The 19,867-nt window shown below is 61.5% G+C and overlaps 1 long non-coding RNA gene across 2 annotated transcripts in view; it reads right to left on the bottom strand.

Moving 5' to 3' along the window:
• The window catches only part of LOC132207842 (uncharacterized), a 47,640-nt gene that overhangs the window by 10,321 nt on the left and 17,452 nt on the right, over positions 1-19,867 (bottom strand). For both annotated transcript variants that reach the window (XR_009443900.1, XR_009443901.1), the window contains exon 5: positions 4,591-4,752. This is a non-coding gene — a long non-coding RNA (uncharacterized LOC132207842). The remainder of the gene's footprint in view (positions 1-4,590; positions 4,753-19,867) is intronic.

Below are 19,867 nucleotides of genomic sequence, written 5' to 3'. Positions count from 1 at the left end.
AGAACGTGCAAAGCATACTGATCCATAGCAATATACTGCCTTCAAAACCTCAGCTCTTAGCTTATTACTTTTGAGTACATTCTCAATGATTTCTCCAAGTCCAAACACAACACATTTACTGGTTTTCCTCCATTAATTCTCCTCCCAAAACTTCCTCCAAAAACCCAAACAAATTAGCCAGACAGAATTTCTCTTTCATCAGGCTATGGTGATTCTGTTTGATTAGATTATGATTTTCCAAATGTCCTGCTATTATTTTCTTCATAGTTGATTGCCACACATTTCCAACAATAGATGTTAGACTGGTTCGGTTGTAGTTATCTTCTTTTTGCCTCTCTCCTTTTTAAATAGGGACGTCACATCAGCATTTTTCCAGCCCTCAGATGCTTCTCGAGAATCTGAACCTTTTTGGGAAATTACAGTCAATGCACATACCGACTCTGAAGCTCATTGTTTAGAATCTTAGAAAGTAAACCATCACGGCAAAGAGTCTAATCTGCTTTCACTCCATTAGATTGTCTACAGCTACTTCTCTCATGGTAGTGATGGTGTGGTAGTGATGTGTTTAATTCCTCCCTGTATTCTTCAGAAATAAGGGGATCCTTGAAGTATCTTCCACTGTAAAGGCTACCCTTTTCTCATTGTCGTTGTTCCTTGATTTAAAAATTAACCTGGCCATCTCAGCTGAGCATATAATTAATGGCATTACCTCTAAAACCTTCTCTGCTAAAGTGTTCAATAGATTGCTACAACCTGAAAGAAGTAATTCTTCCCCTAAATTAATAGGCAACCAATTTGAAAATGTGGCCTCTGGTCGTAAAATCTTTCACAATATTAAGGGAGTGCTGCACTGTCACTGGAGGCCCCAAACCCCACCTCTTCCTCCGGTACATTGATGACTGTATCGGCACCGCCTCTAGCTCCCCAGAGGAGTTCAAACAGTTCATCCACTTCACCAACACCTTCCACCCCAACCTTCAGTTCACATCCCTCACCTTCCTGGACCTCTCAGTCTCCATCTCAGGCAACCAGCTTGTAACTGATGTCCATTTCAAGCCCACCGACTCCCACAGGTACCTAGAATACACCTCCTCCCACCCACCATCCTTCAAAAATTCCATCCCCTATTCCCAAATCCTCCGCCTCCGCCGCTTCTGCTCCCACGATAAGACATTCCACTCCCGCACATCCCAGATGTCCAAGTTCTTCAAGGACCGCAACTTGCCCCCAACAGTGATCGAGAACGCCCTTGACCGCATCTCCCTTATTTCCCGCAACACATCCCTCACACCCCGCCCCCGCCACAACCGCCCCAAGAGGATCCCCCTCGTTCTCACACACCACCCGACCAACCTCCAGACACAACGCATCATCCTCTGACACTTCCGCCATCTACAATCCGACCCCACCACCCAACACATTTTTCCATCCCCACCCCTGTCTGCTTTCCGGAGAGACCACTCTCTCCGTGACTCCCTTGTTCGCTCCACACTGCCCTCCAACCCCACCACACCCGACACTTTCCCCTGCAACCGCAGGAAATGCTACACTTGCCCCCACACCACCTCCCTCACCCCAATCCCAGGCCCCAAGATGACATTCCACATTAAGCAGAGGTTCATCTGCACATCTGCCAATGTGGTATACTGCTTCCACTGTACCCGGCGTGGTTTCCTCTACATTGGGGAAACCAAGCGGAGGCTTGGGGACCGCTTTGCAGAACACCTCCGCTCAGTTCGCAACAAACAACTGCACCTGCCAGTCGCAAACCATTTCCACTCCCCCTCCCATTCTTTAGATGACATGGCCATCATGGGCCTCCTGCAGTGCCACAATGATGCCACCCAAAGGTTGCAGGAACAGCAACTCATCTTCCGCCTGGGAACCCTGCAGCATAATGGTATCAACGTGGACTTCACCAGTTTCAAAATCTCTCCCACCGCATCCGTAAACCAGCCCAATTCGTCCCCTCCCCCCACTGCACCACACAACCAGCCCAGCTCTTCCCCTGCACCCACTGCATCCCAAAACCAGTCCAACCTGTCTCTGCCTCCCTAACCTCTTCTTCCTCTCACCCATCCCTTCCTCCCAGCCCTAACCGCACCCCCATCTACCTCCTAACCTCATCCCACCTCCTTGACCTGTCCATCTTCCCTGGACTGACCTATCCCCTCCCTACCTCCCCACCGATACTCTCTCCACCTATCTTCTTTTCTCTCCATCTTCAGTCCGCCTCCCCCTCTCTCCCTATTTATTCCAGAACCCTCACCCCATCCCCCTCTCTGATGAAGGGTCTAGGCCCAAAACGTCAGCTTTTGTGCTCCTGAGATGCTGCTTGGCCTGCTGTGTTCATCCAGCCTCACATTTTGTCATCTTGGATTCTCCAGCATCTGCAGTTCCCATTATCTATGGTGATTCTGTTTGATTAGATTCTGATTTTCCAAATGTCCTGCTATTATTTTCTTCATAGTTGATTGCCACATATTTCCAACAATAGATGTTACGTTGTTTCGGTTGTAGTTATCTTCTTTTTGCCTCTCTCCTTTTTAAATAGTTATCTCTCATCGGCAGTTATCCAGCCCTCAGATGCTTCTCTAGAATCTAAGCCTTTTTGGGAAATTACAATCAATGCATACACCGACTCTGAAGCTCATTGTTGAGAATCTTAGAAAGTAAACCATCACGGCAAAGAGTCTAATCTGCTTTCACTCCATTAGATTGTCTAGTGCGACTTCTCTCATGGTAGTGATGGTGTGGTAGTGATGTGTTTAATTCCTCCCTGTATTCTTTAGTAATAAGGGGATCCTTGAAGTATCTTCCACTGCAAAGACTACCCTTTTCTCATTATCACTGGTAATGGGAAGCTCAGATGCTGGACAATCCAAGATAACCAAGTGTGAAGCTGGATGAACACAGCAGACCAAGCAGCATCTCAGGAGCACAAAAGCTGACGTTTCAGGCCCAGACCCTTTTCTCATTATCATTGTTTCTTGATTTAAAAATTAACCTGGCCGTTACAGCCTAGCATATGATTCATGGCATTACCTCGAAAATCTTCTTGGCTAAAGTGTTCAATAGAGTGCTACAACCTGAAAGAAGTAATTCTTCACTGAATTAATAGGCAACCAATTTGAAAATATGGCCTCTGGTCGTAAAATCTTTCACAAATGGGAGTAATCTCTACGGATATACACTATCAAGCCTCTTTAGAATCTTACAAGTTGAAAAAATAAGATTTTTTCAATCTTATAAACGCCAATGAACGTAGTCCCACCCTGCCCAACATTCATAAGCATAGCAATCCCCTACGCCATTTCCGAAATCAACCCAGTCAACATGAGGTGTATGGCCTCCGCAGCATTCGCTCTGTGGCCGTACATGACTTGTCAGTTACCATCCTGCTGCTACAACTCTACTTCTATTTACAATGCAGTCCTCTGTCCATCCGAACATACTACCCTTGAACACATGGGCTCATTTCATTTGAGACACCTTATGAGCTGTACCTTATCAAATGCTTTGTTGAAATCTCAATGTACGACATCAACTGGTGGTCCTTCATCAGTAATGTTTGTTTCCTTCTCAAAGCACTGTAGCAAGTTTGTCACGTATTATTTCCCCTTTATAAAAGGATGTTAACTCTGTAGGATGTTATGGCACACTCAGTACCCTGTTATTTCATCTTTCATTGCCGGCATGAACATCTACCCAGGTTGACCTAAATTGGCAATACTGGCTTGCTATTTTGTCGAAGTATCTTTGCAATAATGGTGTTATGTTCACAATCTTTCAATCCTCTGAGAATTTTCCACAATCTAAGGATTCTTGGAACATTATCATCAGTGCCTCCATTGTATCTGTAGCTGCATTGTTCAACATGAGAGGATACAACTCATCATACCCCTTGGATATTTTCTCTACTGACTGGAGTCATGTTTGGAATTCTGTGCAGTGACATTCACTTTTAACAGTTTGCTAAATGCTACCAGGAACAGAAATTGTGATCCAGCTGCAACTAAACTAAAGCTTTCAGCACGGAAGGAAGTCTTTCAATTCATGATGAACCGAATAACTCCTGAAAAGGGCAATACAATTTGCCTCAGTCCATAAATCTTCTTCCTCCAACATCCTGAGATGCATCATCTGTATTTCAACAAATTTACCACAGATTCTGTTTCAATCATCCTTTCAGCAATACGCATGACAACAGTTCGGCATTCTTAGTCCCCCTGTAGCCTCCGTTGCACACGTGCATTGTTAGATGATTATTTATTTGTGTGCCTGCTTTTTTGCTCGAATGGAGAAAGGTAAATTTCTGTTCATTTGTCATCAGAGCTATTGCCTCCTCACTCTCATCTTCCTTGTTTTATCCTGTGCTGGAATATTTAATTTGTTGACATATCTGAAATATGTGGTTGAATGGATTGGGTTTTGTAACATTGCATTCCCCATAGACCATCTGCCGATACTGTTGCTTGTTCTAACAGTTATTATCTTGCAGAGTGGAAAATGCAGTTTGAAAGCAATGGAACATTATCGATGAAGAAGTTGATGCATAAATTGCTGCGATCTTCTAAACTACAAACTCACCTTCAATTCTTTCTCGGTCAGAGAATTGTGCTGGCGCAAATGAATCGTGTTCTCAATGGGACTTCCAAAACCATGGAATTGAATTTGCATATTGATTTCTTCTTCCCTCTTCAGAAATGCAAAGTAGTATCGTGATGAAGCTTCCAAGGCGATGATTGTGTCCTTCAATGAACGGAAAAGTGACTTTTAGATTCACGGAAATATTTCACTACTTCTATAGACATGAAAGGCAAACCTTCTCCCTGCATATGACCCAGTCTCATTTTATCGTATCTTTCTGATTTTACATGCCACGGGATAATCATTGCAGTGTAACAGAAATGTTGATCATGGAAATTTATCACTGTTTTCATAAATAATGGCAAATTTTCAACATCTTGCAATTGTATGAAGGCTCAGTCTCATAACACCTCGCCTGCTGCACAAAGACATTCTTACACTGCTTTGAATGTTAGGGCTGAAACAAAACACAATCATGACACAAATGCATCAACACCCCACCTTCAACAGGATCTGATATCCTTGCCAGGCACTGGAGGGGTTGCGGAGACTGGTGAGTGGATAAAGTTGTTTCTCTGTTCAAGCAGGAAAACGGGGACTTTCCAGGAAACTACAGACTGATGAGTGTCTCATGTCTCAAAGGTATGGGCTAATAAGGGACAGCCAGCATGGCATTATGCGGGGCAGGTTATGTCTTACCAAGTCAGTTGAAGTTTTCACGGAGGTGACAAGGGTGATCAATTTGGGGAGAAAAGTTGATAACATATACATGGATTTTACGAAGGTTTTCAACAAGGTCCCTCATGGTATGCTCATCCAGAAGATTAAGATCCATGAGATCCGTGGTGACTTGGCCTGCCCATGTAAGGCAGACAGTAGCGGTGGAAGGCTAACAAAGAGAACACAGTATAGGGCTGGAGGAACACAGCAGGCCAGGCAGCATCAACAATGTCAGCTTTCCTGTTCCTCTGATGCTGCCTGACCTGCTGCGTTCCTCCAACTCCACACTTGGTTATCTCTGATTCCAGCATCTACAGTTCTTGCCGTCTCAGTGGTGGAAAGCTGTTTTTCTGGCTGCAGCTCAGTGACGAGTGGTGTTCCGCATCGATGTGACTTCTGCTGTTTGTGATATATGTAAATGACTTGGTTGCAAATGTAGACGCGGGATTACTAAGTTTGCAGATGATATAAGGACCAGTGGACTTGTGGACAGCATGGAAGGTTGTCAAAGGACACAGCAAGATACAGACCAATTGCAAACACGAGCAGAGAAATGGCCAATGGAATTTAATCTGGGCAGGCATGAGGTGTTGCATTTTAGGAGACCAAGTGTTAAGGAAAGGGATACACAGTTAATGGCAGGACCCCAAACAGCAGTGATGTCCAGAGGGATCTTGGGGTCCTAGACCATAACTCCCTGACAGTAGCCACACAAGTAGATAGGGTGGTCAAGAAGGCATATCGCATGCTTGCCTTTATTCATAGGGGAACTCAGTGCAAGAGTCAGGATGTCACATTGCAGCTTTACAAGACTTTGGTGAGACCACACAGAGTATTGCATTCAATTCTGGCCGCCACATTACACTAAGGACGTGCAGGCTTTGGACAGGGTGCAGAAGAGATTTACCAGCATGCTGACTGGAATAGAGGGGATGAACGAGAGGGAGAAGCTGGAAAAACTCTTCGTTTTCTCTGGAGCAGTAGAAGCTGAGGGCAGGCTTGATAGAAGTCTATAAAATTAGGAGTTACATAAATACAGCTAACGGTCAGAAAATTTCTCCCCCGGAGTTGAAGTGTCCACTATTAGGGGGCATGCATTTAAGCTGAGAGGGGGGAAGTTCAAAAGAGATGTGAGGGGCAAATACTTCACACTGAGCATGTTAAAAGTGTGGAATACATTGCCCGGGGTGGTAGTGGATGCAGATACGATGAAAGCATTTAAAAGGGACTTTTAGTTCAGTGCACGAATCTGCAAGGAATGGAGGGCTATGGATCAAGGACAGGCAGAAGGGATTATTTCATTTGTTGTCATGTTTGGCCCAACATGGTGGGCCAAAGGGCACATTCCTGTTGCTGTCGTGTTCCAAGTTTTATGCTCACCTGTGTCATGATTGCAAAAAGTAGGATTGGGAAGAATTTTTGAGAAGCGTTTGTGAACATCATTTCATGTAAGGACAAATGGGATAAGGATTAGGTGACACAGCACAATCAGATCTTGGAGCCCATGATGAATCATAGGGACCTCACAAGCACCAATGATCAGAGGGATCTCAGGATCTTGATGTGCATGCCTGTTGATCCCCCAACGTAATGGACCAGGTCGTTGAAGTGGTTTGGAAGGCAGATTGGATACTTGTCTTTATTAGACTTAATGTTAAGTGGTAGAGTTTCAGAATAGGCAGGGTATGTACAACACTGTTGGGCCGAACCAACATTAAGTCAACGATGAGAAAATACAGTGAGACTTGGACAACGATCAGGCTTGGCCTGATAAAGGATAAGTTACATTTGCACCATACAAGTGCTAAGCAGCAATCAGCTCCAACAAGAGAGAATATGACCATATCAAAAAAATTCCATGTCCTTACCCTCACATCATCGTTACATTTATTTTTTTTTTAAATGTGCAAGTGCTGTCCAAGCCATGCAAGGCTACGGGCCAGGTGTTGGAAATGAGGTCAGAACAATTCAGTGCTTGTTCTTGACTGTCACAGAATCTGTCAGCTTAAGAATGTATTTCTCCTGTATTGTAGACTACTGAGGTGCTTAGCTATCCACTAAACCAAGGTTAACACTGATCTAAAACTAAACTGGGTCAGTTATATAATCAGCAGTAGCCAGGTCCATAGTGCAAACCACCCTGCTGTGGGACAGAGTAAGGCAAATCCAAGTGAGCGAGTGTGGTTGGAGACTCATTCGTTGGGGGCATAGATTCTGTCGCCACATTTGAGACACCAGGGCCACGTGTTGCTTCGCCTGGTGCAAGGTCAAGGACATCTCTGATTGGTTGCAACAAATTCTTAAAGGGGAGGGTGAGCAGCCAGAGGCCACGGTGCACGTTGGTACCAATGACATAGGCAGAAAGAGGGATGACATCCTGCGGACTATGTACAAGGAGTTAGCAAAGAGGCTGAAAGGCAGGACCGAGAGGGTAATAATTTATGGGTTGCCATGAGTGCCACATGTTAGTGAGCTAAGTCATAGAAAGATAGGTGAGATGAATGCATGGTTAAGGAGCTGGCACAGGGGGCAGGGTTTCCGGTTCATGGATAATTGGGACCGTTTCTGAGCAAGGGGTGACCTGTCTAAGAGGGATGGGAGGCAAGACGCTGTGAGCGGGTCAGGACAGAGGGGACAAGTCGTTGTGAGCGGCTCACGACGGAGGGAACAAGTGCCTGTGAGCAGGTCAGGAAGGAGGGGCAAGTCGCTGTGAGCAGGTCAGGGCTGCGAGGGCACGTCCCTGTCAGCGGGACAGGACTGCGGGGTAAATTGCTGTGAGCGGATCAGGGCTGTGGGGCCAGTCCCTGTGAGCGGGTCAGGGCTGCGTGTGACAAATCGCTGTGAGCGGGTCAGGGCTGCGGGGATCAGTCCTGATGAGCAGGTCAGGACTGAGGGAGCAAGTCGCTGTGAGCGTGACTGGACTGCATGGGGCAAACCGCTGTGAGCGGGACAGGAGTGCGGGGGCAAACCGCTGTGAGCGGGACAGGAGTGCGGGGGCAAACCGCTGTGAGCGGGACAGGGCTGGGCGGGCAAACCGCTGTCAGCGGGACAGGGCTGCGGGGGCAAGTCCCTGTCAGCGGGACAGGGCTGCGGGGGAAAATCGCTGTGAGCGGCTCAGGGCTGCGGGGGCCAGTCACTGTCAGCGGGGCAGGGCAGCGGGGGCCAGTCCCTGTCAGCGGGACAGGGCAGCGGGGGCCAGTCCCTGTCAGCGGGACAGGGCAGCGGGGGCCAGTCCCTGTCAGCGGGACAGGGCAGCGGGGGCCAGTCCCTGTCAGCGGGACAGGGCAGCGGGGGCCAGTCCCTGTCAGCGGGACAGGGCAGCGGGGGCCAGTCCCTGTCAGCGGGACAGGGCAGCGGGGGCCAGTCCCTGTCAGCGGGACAGGGCAGCGGGGGCCAGTCCCTGTCAGCGGGACAGGGCAGCGGGGGCCAGTCCCTGTCAGCGGGACAGGGCAGCGGGGGCCAGTCCCTGACAGCGGGACAGGGCAGCGGGGGCCAGTCCCTGACAGCGGGACAGGGCAGCGGGGGCCAGTCCCTGACAGCGGGACAGGGCAGCGGGGGCCAGTCCCTGTCAGCGGGACAGGGCAGCGGGGGCCAGTCCCTGTCAGCGGGACAGGGCAGCGGGGGCCAGTCCCTGTCAGCGGGACAGGGCAGCGGGGGCCAGTCCCTGTCAGCGGGACAGGGCAGCGGGGGCCAGTCCCTGTCAGCGGGACAGGGCAGCGGGGGCCAGTCCCTGTCAGCGGGACAGGGCAGCGGGGGCCAGTCCCTGTCAGCGGGACAGGGCAGCGGGGGCCAGTCCCTGTCAGCGGGACAGGGCAGCGGGGGCCAGTCCCTGTCAGCGGGACAGGGCAGCGGGGGCCAGTCCCTGTCAGCGGGACAGGGCAGCGGGGGCCAGTCCCTGTCAGCGGGACAGGGCAGCGGGGGCCAGTCCCTGTCAGCGGGACAGGGCAGCGGGGGCCAGTCCCTGTCAGCGGGACAGGGCAGCGGGGGCCAGTCCCTGTCAGCGGGACAGGGCAGCGGGGGCCAGTCCCTGTCAGCGGGACAGGGCAGCGGGGGCCAGTCCCTGTCAGCGGGACAGGGCAGCGGGGGCCAGTCCCTGTCAGCGGGACAGGGCAGCGGGGGCCAGTCCCTGTCAGCGGGACAGGGCAGCGGGGGCCAGTCCCTGTCAGCGGGACAGGGCAGCGGGGGCCAGTCCCTGTCAGCGGGACAGGGCAGCGGGGGCCAGTCCCTGTCAGCGGGACAGGGCAGCGGGGGCCAGTCCCTGTCAGCGGGACAGGGCTGCGGGGGCCAGTCCCTGTCAGCGGGACAGGGCAGCGGGGGCCAGTCCCTGTCAGCGGGACAGGGCTGCGGGGGCCAGTCCCTGTCAGCGGGACAGGGCTGCGGGGGCCAGTCCCTGTCAGCGGGACAGGGCTGCGGGGGCCAGTCCCTGTCAGCGGGACAGGGCTGCGGGGGCCAGTCCCTGTCAGCGGGACAGGGCTGCGGGGGCCAGTCCCTGTCAGCGGGACAGGGCTGCGGGGGCCAGTCCCTGTCAGCGGGACAGGGCTGCGGGGGCCAGTCCCTGTCAGCGGGACAGGGCTGCGGGGGCCAGTCCCTGTCAGCGGGACAGGGCTGCGGGGGCCAGTCCCTGTCAGCGGGACAGGGCTGCGGGGGCCAGTCCCTGTCAGCGGGACAGGGCTGCGGGGGCCAGTCCCTGTCAGCGGGACAGGGCTGCGGGGGCCAGTCCCTGTCAGCGGGACAGGGCTGCGGGGGCCAGTCCCTGTCAGCGGGACAGGGCTGCGGGGGCCAGTCCCTGTCAGCGGGACAGGGCTGCGGGGGCCAGTCCCTGTCAGCGGGACAGGGCTGCGGGGGCCAGTCCCTGTCAGCGGGACAGGGCTGCGGGGGCCAGTCCCTGTCAGCGGGACAGGGCTGCGGGGGCCAGTCCCTGTCAGCGGGACAGGGCTGCGGGGGCCAGTCCCTGTCAGCGGGACAGGGCTGCGGGGGCCAGTCCCTGTCAGCGGGACAGGGCTGCGGGGGCCAGTCCCTGTCAGCGGGACAGGGCTGCGGGGGCCAGTCCCTGTCAGCGGGACAGGGCTGCGGGGGCCAGTCCCTGTCAGCGGGACAGGGCTGCGGGGGCCAGTCCCTGTCAGCGGGACAGGGCTGCGGGGGCCAGTCCCTGTCAGCGGGACAGGGCTGCGGGGGCCAGTCCCTGTCAGCGGGACAGGGCTGCGGGGGCCAGTCCCTGTCAGCGGGACAGGGCTGCGGGGGCCAGTCCCTGTCAGCGGGACAGGGCTGCGGGGGCCAGTCCCTGTCAGCGGGACAGGGCTGCGGGGGCCAGTCCCTGTCAGCGGGACAGGGCTGCGGGGGCCAGTCCCTGTCAGCGGGACAGGGCTGCGGGGGCCAGTCCCTAGTGAGCGGGTCAGGGCTGCGGAGGGGGCATTGTCGCAGTGAACGGGTCAGGGCTGCGGGGCGCAGTGTCGCAGTGAGGGGGTCAGGGCTGCGGGGGCCAGTCGCTCTGAGCGGGTCAGGGCTGCCGGTGCCCAGCCCTCTGAGCGGGTCAGGACTGCGGGCGCCAGTGCCTCTGAGCGGGTCAGGTCTGCGGGGGGCAGGTCGCAGTGAGCGGGTCAGGTCTGCTGGGGGCAGGTCGCAGTGAGCGGGTCAGGGCTGCGGCGGGCCAGTCCCTGAGAGCGGGTCAGGGTGCGGGGGGCAAGTGGCAGTGAGCGGGTCAGGGCTGCGGCGACCTTTCCCTGTGAGCGGGTCAGGGCTGCGGGGGGAAAGTCGCAGTGAGCGGGTCTTGGGTGCGGGGGGCAATGTCGCAGTGAGCGGGTCAGGGCTGCGGGGGCCAGTCCATGTGAGCGGGTCTGGGCGGCGGGGGGCAAGTCCCTGTCAGCGGGTCAGGGCTGCGGGGGGCAAGTCGCAGTGAGCGGGACAGGGCTGCGGGGGGCAAGTCGCAGTGAGCGGGTCAGGGCTGCGGGGGGCAGGTCGCAGTGAGCGGGTCAGGTCTGCGGGGGGCAAGTCCCTGTCAGCGGGTCAGGGCTGCGGGGGGCAAGTCGCAGTGAGCGGGACAGGGCTGCGGGGGGCAAGTCGCAGTGAGCGGGACAGGGCTGCGGGGGCCAGTCCCTGTCAGCGGGACAGGGCTGCGGGGGCCAGTCCCTGTCAGCGGGACAGGGCTGCGGGGGCCTGTCCCTGTCAGCGGGACAGGGCTGCGGGGGCCTGTCCCTGTCAGCGGGACAGGGCTGCGGGGGCCAGTCCCTGTCAGCGGGACAGGGCTGCGGGGGCCAGTCCCTGTCAGCGGGACAGGGCTGCGGGGGCCAGTCCCTGTCAGCGGGACAGGGCTGCGGGGGCCAGTCCCTGTCAGCGGGACAGGGCTGCGGGGGCCAGTCCCTGTCAGCGGGACAGGGCTGCGGGGGCCAGTCCCTGTCAGCGGGACAGGGCTGCGGGGGCCAGTCCCTGTCAGCGGGACAGGGCTGCGGGGGCCAGTCCCTGTCAGCGGGACAGGGCTGCGGGGGCCAGTCCCTGTCAGCGGGACAGGGCTGCGGGGGCCAGTCCCTGTCAGCGGGACAGGGCTGCGGGGGCCAGTCCCTGTCAGCGGGACAGGGCTGCGGGGGCCAGTCCCTGTCAGCGGGACAGGGTTGCGGGGGGCAAGTCGCAGTCAGCGGGACAGGGCTGCGGGGGGCAAGTCGCAGTGAGCAGGTCGGGACTGCAGGGGGCAAGTCGCAGTGAGCGGGTCAGGGCTGCAGGGGGCAAGTCGCAGTGAGCGTGTCAGGGCTGCGTGGGGCAAGTCCCTCTGAGCGGGTCAGGGCAGCGGGGGCCAGTCCCGCTGAGCGGGTCAGGGCTGCGGATACCCAGTGCCTCTGTGCGGGTCAGGGCTGCGGGGGCCAGTCCATCTGTGCGGGTCAAGGCGGCAGTCCCTCTGAGCGGGTCAGGGCTGCGGCAGCCAGTCCCTCTGAGCGGGTCAGGGCTGCGGGGGCATGTCCCTCTGAGCGGGTCAGGGCTGCGGGGGCCAGTCCCTCTGAGCGGGTCAAGGCGGCAGTCCCTCTGAGCGGGTCAGGGCAGCGGGGACCAGTCCATCTCAGCGGGTCAGGGCTGCGGCGGCCAGTCCCTCTGAGCGGGTCAGGGCTGGTGGGGCATGTCCCTGTCAGCGGGACGGGACTGCGGGGGGGCAAGTCCTTGTCAGCGGGACACGACTGCGGGGGGCAAGTCGCAGTGAGCGGGTCAGGACTCCAGGGGGCAAGTCGCAGTGAGCGGGTCAGGTCTGCGGGGGGCAGGTCGCAGTGAGCGGGTCAGGGCTGCGGGGGCCAGTCCCTGTGAGCGGGTTAGGGCTGCGGGGTGCAGGTCTCAGTGAGCGGGTAAGGTCTGCTGGGGGCAGGTCGCAGTGAGCGAGTCAGGTCTGCGGGGGGCAGGTCGCAGTGAGCGGGTCAGGGCTGCGGGTGCAAGTCCCTGTCAGCGGGTCAGGTCTGCGGGGGGCAAGTCGCAGTGAGCGTGTCAGGGCTGCGGGGGCAAGTCCCTCTGAGCGTGTCAGGGCTGCGGGGGCAAGTCCCTCTGAGCGGGTCAGGGCAGCGGGGGCCAGTCCCTCTGAGCGGGTCAGGGCTGCGGGGGCCAATCGCTCTGAGCGGGTCAGGGCTGCGGGTACCCAGTGCCTCTGTGCGGGTCAGGGCTGCGGGGGCCAGTCCCTCTGTGCGGGTCAAGGCGGCAGTCCCTCTGAGCGGGTCAGGGCTGCGGGGGGCAAGTCGCAGTGAGCGGGTCAGGGCTGCGGGGGGGCCAGTCCCTGTGAGCGGGTCAGGGCTGCGGAGGGGGCATTGTCGCAGTGAACGGGTCAGGGCTGCGGGGCGCAGTGTCGCAGTGAGGGGGTCAGGGCTGCGGGGGCCAGTCGCTCTGAGCGGGTCAGGGCTGCCGGTGCCCAGCCCGCTGAGCGGGTCAGGACTGCGGGCGCCAGTGCCTCTGAGCGGGTCAGGGCTGCGGGCGCCAGGCGCCAGTCCCTCTGAGCGGGTCAGGGCTGCGGGCGCCAGGCGCCAGTCCCTCTGAGCGGGTCAGGGCTGCGGGCGCCAGGCGCCAGTCCCTCTGAGCGGGTCAGGGCTGCGGGCGCCAGGCGCCAGTCCCTCTGAGCGGGTCAGGGCTGCGGGCGCCAGGCGCCAGTGCCTCTGTGCGGGTCAGGGCTCCGGGGACCAGTCCCTCTGAGCGGGTCAGGGCTCCGGGGACCAGTCCATCTCAGCGGGTCAGGGCTGCGGCGGTCAGTCCCTCTCAGTGGGTCAGGGCTGGTGGGGAATGTCCCTGTCAGCGGGACGGGACTGCGGGGGGGCAAGTCCATGTCAGCGGGACACGACTGCGGGGGGCAAGTCGCAGTGAGCGGGTCAGGACTGCAGGGGGCAAGTCGCAGTGATAGGGTCAGGGCTGCGGGTGCCAGTCCCTGTGAGCGGGTTAGGGCTGCTGGGGGCAGGTCGCAGTGAGCGGGTCAGGGCTGCGGGGGAGCAAGTCGCAGTAAGCGGGTCAGGGCTGCGGAGGGGGCATTGTCGCAGTGAACGGGTCAGGGCTGCGGGGCGCAGTGTCGCAGTGAGGGGGTCAGGACTGCGGGCGCCAGTGCCTCTGAGCGGGTCAGGGCTGCTGGGGGCAGGTCGCAGTGAGCGAGTCAGGTCTGCGGGGGGCAGGTCGCAGTGAGCGGGTCAGGGCTGCGGGGGCAAGTCCCTGTCAGCGGGACACGACTGCGGGGGGCAAGTTGCAGTGAGCGGGTCAGGACTGCAGGGGGCCAGTCCCTGTGAGCGGGTCAGGGCTGCGGAGGGGGCATTGTCGCAGTGAACGGGTCAGGGCTGCGGGGCGCAGTGTCGCAGTGAGGGGGTCAGGGCTGCGGGGGCCAGTCCCTCTGAGCGGGTCAGGGCTGCGGGCGCCAGGCGCCAGTCCCTCTGAGCGGGTCAGGGCTGCGGGCGCCAGGCGCCAGTGCCTCTGTGCGGGTCAGGGCTCCGGGGGCCAGTCCCTCTGAGCGGGTCAGGGCTCCGGGGACCAGTCCATCTCAGCGGGTCAGGGCTGCGGCGGTCAGTCCCTCTCAGTGGGTCAGGGCTGGTGGGGAATGTCCCTGTCAGCGGGACGGGACTGCGGGGGGGCAAGTCCATGTCAGCGGGACACGACTGCGGGGGGCAAGTCGCAGTGAGCGGGTCAGGACTGCAGGGGGCAAGTCGCAGTGATAGGGTCAGGGCTGCGGGGGCCAGTCCCTGTGAGCGGGTTAGGGCTGCTGGGGGCAGGTCGCAGTGAGCGGGTCAGGGCTGCGGGGGAGCAAGTCGCAGTGAGCGGGTCAGGGCTGCGGAGGGGGCATTGTCGCAGTGAGCGGGTCAGGGCTGCTGGGGGCAGGTCGCAGTGAGCGAGTCAGGTCTGCGGGGGGCAGGTCGCAGTGAGCGGGTCAGGGCTGCGGGGGCAAGTCCCTGTCAGCGGGACACGACTGCGGGGGGCAAGTTGCAGTGAGCGGGTCAGGACTGCAGGGGGCCAGTCCCTGTGAGCGGGTCAGGGCTGCGGGGGGCAGGTCGCAGTAAGCGGGTCAGGGCTGCGGAGGGGGCATTGTCGCAGTGAACGGGTCAGGGCTGCGGGGCGCAGTGTCGCAGTGAGGGGGTCAGGGCTGCGGGGGCCAGTCCCTCTGAGCGGGTCAGGGCGGCGGGGGCCAGTCCCTCTCAGCAGGTCAGGGCTGCGGGGGCCAGTCGCTCTGAGCGGGTCAGGGCGGCGGGGGCCAGTCCCTCTGAGCGGGTCAGGGCGGCGGGGGCCAGTCCCTCTGAGGGGGTCAGGGCGGCGGGGGCCAGTCCATCTCAGCGGGTCAGGGCTGCGGCGGCCAGTCCCTCTGAGCGGGTCAGACCTGCGGGGGCAAGTTCCTGTCAGCGGGACAGGACTGCCGGGGGGAAAGTCGCAGTGAGTGGGTCAGAGCTGCGGGGGCCAGTCCCTGCGAGCGGGACAGGACTGCGGGCGGCAAGTCCCTGTCAGCGGGACAGGACTGCGGGGGGCAAGTCGCAGTGAGCGGGTCGGGACTGCAGGGGGCAAGTCGCAGTGAGCGGGTCAGGGCTGCAGGGGGCAAGTCGCAGTGAGCGGGTCAGGTCTGCAGGGGGCAAGTCGCAGTGAGCGGGTCAGGGCTGCAGGGGGCAAGTCGCAGTGAGCGGGTCAGGGCTGCAGGGGGCAAGTCGCAGTGAGCGGGTCAGGTCTGCGGGGGGCAGGTCGCAGTGAGCGGGTCAGGGCTGCGGGGGGCAAGTCGCAGTGAGCGGGTCAGGGCTGCGGGGGGCAAGTCGCAGTGAGCGTGTCAGGGCTGCGGGGGGCAAGTCCCTCTGAGCGGGTCAGGGCAGCGGGGGCCAGTCCCTCTGAGCGGGTCAGGGCTGCGGATACCCAGTGCCTCTGTGCGGGTCAGGGCTGCGGGGGCCAGTCCCTCTGAGCGGGTCAGGGCTCCGGGGACCAGTCCATCTCAGCGGGTCAGGGCTGCGGCGGTCAGTCCCTCTCAGTGGGTCAGGGCTGGTGGGGAATGTCCCTGTCAGCGGGACGGGACTGCGGGGGGGCAAGTCCATGTCAGCGGGACACGACTGCGGGGGGCAAGTCGCAGTGAGCGGGTCAGGACTGCAGGGGGCAAGTCGCAGTGATAGGGTCAGGGCTGCGGGGGCCAGTCCCTGTGAGCGGGTTAGGGCTGCTGGGGGCAGGTCGCAGTGAGCGGGTCAGGGCTGCGGGGGAGCAAGTCGCAGTGAGCGGGTCAGGGCTGCGGAGGGGGCATTGTCGCAGTGAGCGGGTCAGGGCTGCTGGGGGCAGGTCGCAGTGAGCGAGTCAGGTCTGCGGGGGGCAGGTCGCAGTGAGCGGGTCAGGGCTGCGGGGGCAAGTCCCTGTCAGCGGGACACGACTGCGGGGGGCAAGTTGCAGTGAGCGGGTCAGGACTGCAGGGGGCCAGTCCCTGTGAGCGGGTCAGGGCTGCGGGGGGCAGGTCGCAGTAAGCGGGTCAGGGCTGCGGAGGGGGCATTGTCGCAGTGAACGGGTCAGGGCTGCGGGGCGCAGTGTCGCAGTGAGGGGGTCAGGGCTGCGGGGGCCAGTCCCTCTGAGCGGGTCAGGGCGGCGGGGGCCAGTCCCTCTCAGCAGGTCAGGGCTGCGGGGGCCAGTCGCTCTGAGCGGGTCAGGGCGGCGGGGGCCAGTCCCTCTGAGCGGGTCAGGGCGGCGGGGGCCAGTCCCTCTGAGGGGGTCAGGGCGGCGGGGGCCAGTCCATCTCAGCGGGTCAGGGCTGCGGCGGCCAGTCCCTCTGAGCGGGTCAGACCTGCGGGGGCAAGTTCCTGTCAGCGGGACAGGACTGCCGGGGGGAAAGTCGCAGTGAGTGGGTCAGAGCTGCGGGGGCCAGTCCCTGCGAGCGGGACAGGACTGCGGGCGGCAAGTCCCTGTCAGCGGGACAGGACTGCGGGGGGCAAGTCGCAGTGAGCGGGTCGGGACTGCAGGGGGCAAGTCGCAGTGAGCGGGTCAGGGCTGCAGGGGGCAAGTCGCAGTGAGCGGGTCAGGTCTGCAGGGGGCAAGTCGCAGTGAGCGGGTCAGGGCTGCAGGGGGCAAGTCGCAGTGAGCGGGTCAGGGCTGCAGGGGGCAAGTCGCAGTGAGCGGGTCAGGTCTGCGGGGGGCAGGTCGCAGTGAGCGGGTCAGGGCTGCGGGGGGCAAGTCGCAGTGAGCGGGTCAGGGCTGCGGGGGGCAAGTCGCAGTGAGCGTGTCAGGGCTGCGGGGGGCAAGTCCCTCTGAGCGGGTCAGGGCAGCGGGGGCCAGTCCCTCTGAGCGGGTCAGGGCTGCGGATACCCAGTGCCTCTGTGCGGGTCAGGGCTGCGGGGGCCAGTCCCTCTGTGCGGGTCAAGGCGGCAGTCCCTCTGAGCGGGTCAGGGCTGCGGGGGCATGTCCCTGTCAGCAGGACATGACTGCGGGGGGCAAGTCGCAGTGAGCGGGTCAGGACTGCGGGGGGGCAAGTCGCAGTAAGCGGGTCAGGGCTGCGGAGGTGACATTGTCGCAGTGAACGGGTCAGGGCTGCGGGGCGCAGTATCGCAGTGAGGGGATCAGGGCTGCGGGGGCCAGTCGCTCTGAGCGGGTCATGGCTGCCGGTGCCCAGCCCGCTGAGCGGGTCAGGACTGCGGGCGCCAGTGCCTCTGAGCGGGTCAGGGCTGCGGGCGCCAGGCGCCAGTCCCTCTGAGCGGGTCAGGGCTGCGGGCGCCAGGCGCCAGTGCCTCTGTGCGGGTCAGGGCTGCGGGGGCCAGTCGCTCTGAGCGGGTCATGGCTGCCGGTGCCCAGCCCGCTGAGCGGGTCAGGGCTGCGGGGGCCAGTCCCTCTGAGCGGGTCAGGGCTGCGGGGGCCAGTCCCTCTGAGCGGGTCAAGGCGGCAGTCCCTCTGAGCGGGTCAGGGCTCCGGGGACCAGTCCATCTCAGCGGGTCAGGGCTGCGGCGGCCAGTCCCTCTGAGTGGGTCAGGGCTGGTGGGGAATGTCCCTGTCAGCGGGACGGGACTGCGGGGGGGCAAGTCCCTGTCAGTGGGACAGGACTGCGGGGGGCAAGTCGCAGTGAGCGGGTCGGGACTGCAGGGGGCAAGTCGCAGTGAGCGGGTCAGGGCTGCAGGGGGCAAGTCGCAGTGAGCGGGTCAGGGCTGCGGGGGGCAAGTCGCAGTGAGCGTGTCAGGGCTGCGGGGGGCAAGTCCCTGTCAGCGGGTCAGGGCAGCGGGGGCCAGTCCCTCTGAGCGGGTGAGGACTGCGGATACCCAGTGCCTCTGTGCGGGTCAGGGCTGCGGGGGCCAGTCCCTCTGAGCGGGTCAGGGCTGCGGCGGGCAGTCCCTCAGAGCGGGTCAGGGCTGCGGGGGCATGTCCCTGTCAGCGGGACACGACTGCGGGGGGCAAGTCGCAGTGAGCGGGTCAGGACTGCGGGGGGGCAAGTCGCACTAAGCGGGTCAGGGCTGCGGAGGTGGCATTGTCGCAGTGAACGGGTCAGGGCTGCGGGGCGCAGTGTCGCAGTGAGGGGGTCAGGGCTGCCGGTGCCCAGCCCTCTGAGCGGGTCAGGACTGCGGGCGCCAATGCCTCTGAGCGGGTCAGGGCTGCGGGGGCCAGTCCCTCTGTGCGGGTTAAGGCGGCAGTCCCTCTGAGCGGGTCAGGGCGGCGGGGGCCAGTCCCTCTGAGCGGGTCAGGGCGGCGGGGGCCAGTCCCTCTGAGGGGGTCAGGGCGGCGGGGGCCAGTCCCTCTGAGGGGGTCAGGGCGGCGGGGGCCAGTCCCTCTGAGGGGGTCAGGGCTGCGGCGGCCAGTCCCTCTGAGGGGGTCAGGGCTGCGGCAGCCAGTCCCTCTGAGGGGGTCAGGGCTGCGGGGGCAAGTCACTGTCAGCGGGACAGGACAGCCGGGGGGCAAGTGCCTGTCAGCGGGACACGACTGCGGGGGGAAAGTCGCGGTGAGTGGGTCAGGGCTGCGGGGGGCCAGTCCCTGTGAGCGGGACAGGACTGCGGGCGGCAAGCCCCTGTCAGCGGGACAGGACTGCGGGGGGCAAGTCGCAGTGAGCGGGTCAGGGCTGCAGGGGGCAAGTCGCAGTGAGCGGGTCAGGACTGCAGGGGGCAAGTCACAGTGAGCGGATCAGGGCTGCAGGGGGCAAGTCACAGTGATAGGGTCAGGGCTACAGGGGCCAGTCCCTGTGAGCGAGTCAGGTCTGCGGGGGGCAGGTCGCAGTGAGCGGGTCAGGGCTGCGGGGGCCGGTCCCTCTGAGCGGGTCAGGGCTGCGGAGGCCAGTCCCTCTGTGCGGGTCAAGGCGGCAGTCCCTCTGAGCGGGTCAGGGCTCCGGGGACCAGTCCATCTCAGCGGGTCAGGGCTGCGGCGGCCAGTCCCTCTGAGCGGGTCAGGGCTGGTGGGGCATGTCCCTGTCAGCGGGACACGACTGCGGGGGGCAAGTCGCAGTGAGCGTGTCAGGGCGGCGGGCGCCAGTCGCTCTGAGCGGGTCAGGGCTGCTGGGGGCAGGTCGCAGTGAGCGAGTCAGGTCTGCGGGGGGCAGGTCGCAGTGAGCGGGTCAGGTCGCAGTGAGCGTGTCAGGGCGACGGGGGCCAGTCCCTCTCAGCGGGTCAGGGCGGCGGGGGCCAGTCCCTCTGAGGGGGTCAGGGCGGCGGGGGCCAGTCCCTCTGAGGGGGTCAGGGCGGCGGGGGCCAGTCCCTCTGAGGGGGTCAGGGCGGCGGGGGCCAGTCCATCTCAGCGGATCAGGGCTGCGGCGGCCAATCCCTCTGAGCGGGTCAGACCTGCGGGGGCAAGTCCCTGTCAGCGGGACAGGACTGCCGGGGGGAAAGTCGCAGTGAGTGGGTCAGAGCTGCGGGGGCCAGTCCCTGCGAGCGGGACAGGACTGCGGGCGGCAAGTCCCTGTCAGCGGGACAGGACTGCGGGGGGCAAGTCGCAGTGAGCGGGTCAGGACTGCAGGGGGCAAGTTGCAGTGAGCGGGTCAGGGCTGCAGGGGGCAAGTCGCAGTGATAGGGTCAGGGCTGCAGGGGGCAAGTCGCAGTGAGCGGGTCAGGGCTGCAGGGGGCAAGTCGCAGTGATAGGGTCAGGGCTGCAGGGGGCAAGTCGCAGTGATAGGGTCAGGGCTGCTGGGGGCAGGTCGCAGTGAGCGGGT

This window comes from Stegostoma tigrinum, unplaced genomic scaffold (assembly GCF_030684315.1).
Source record: "Stegostoma tigrinum isolate sSteTig4 unplaced genomic scaffold, sSteTig4.hap1 scaffold_177, whole genome shotgun sequence".
In the NCBI taxonomy this organism is placed as follows: Eukaryota; Metazoa; Chordata; class Chondrichthyes; order Orectolobiformes; family Stegostomatidae; genus Stegostoma; species Stegostoma tigrinum.
This window is presented reverse-complemented; position numbering and strand designations above follow the sequence as displayed.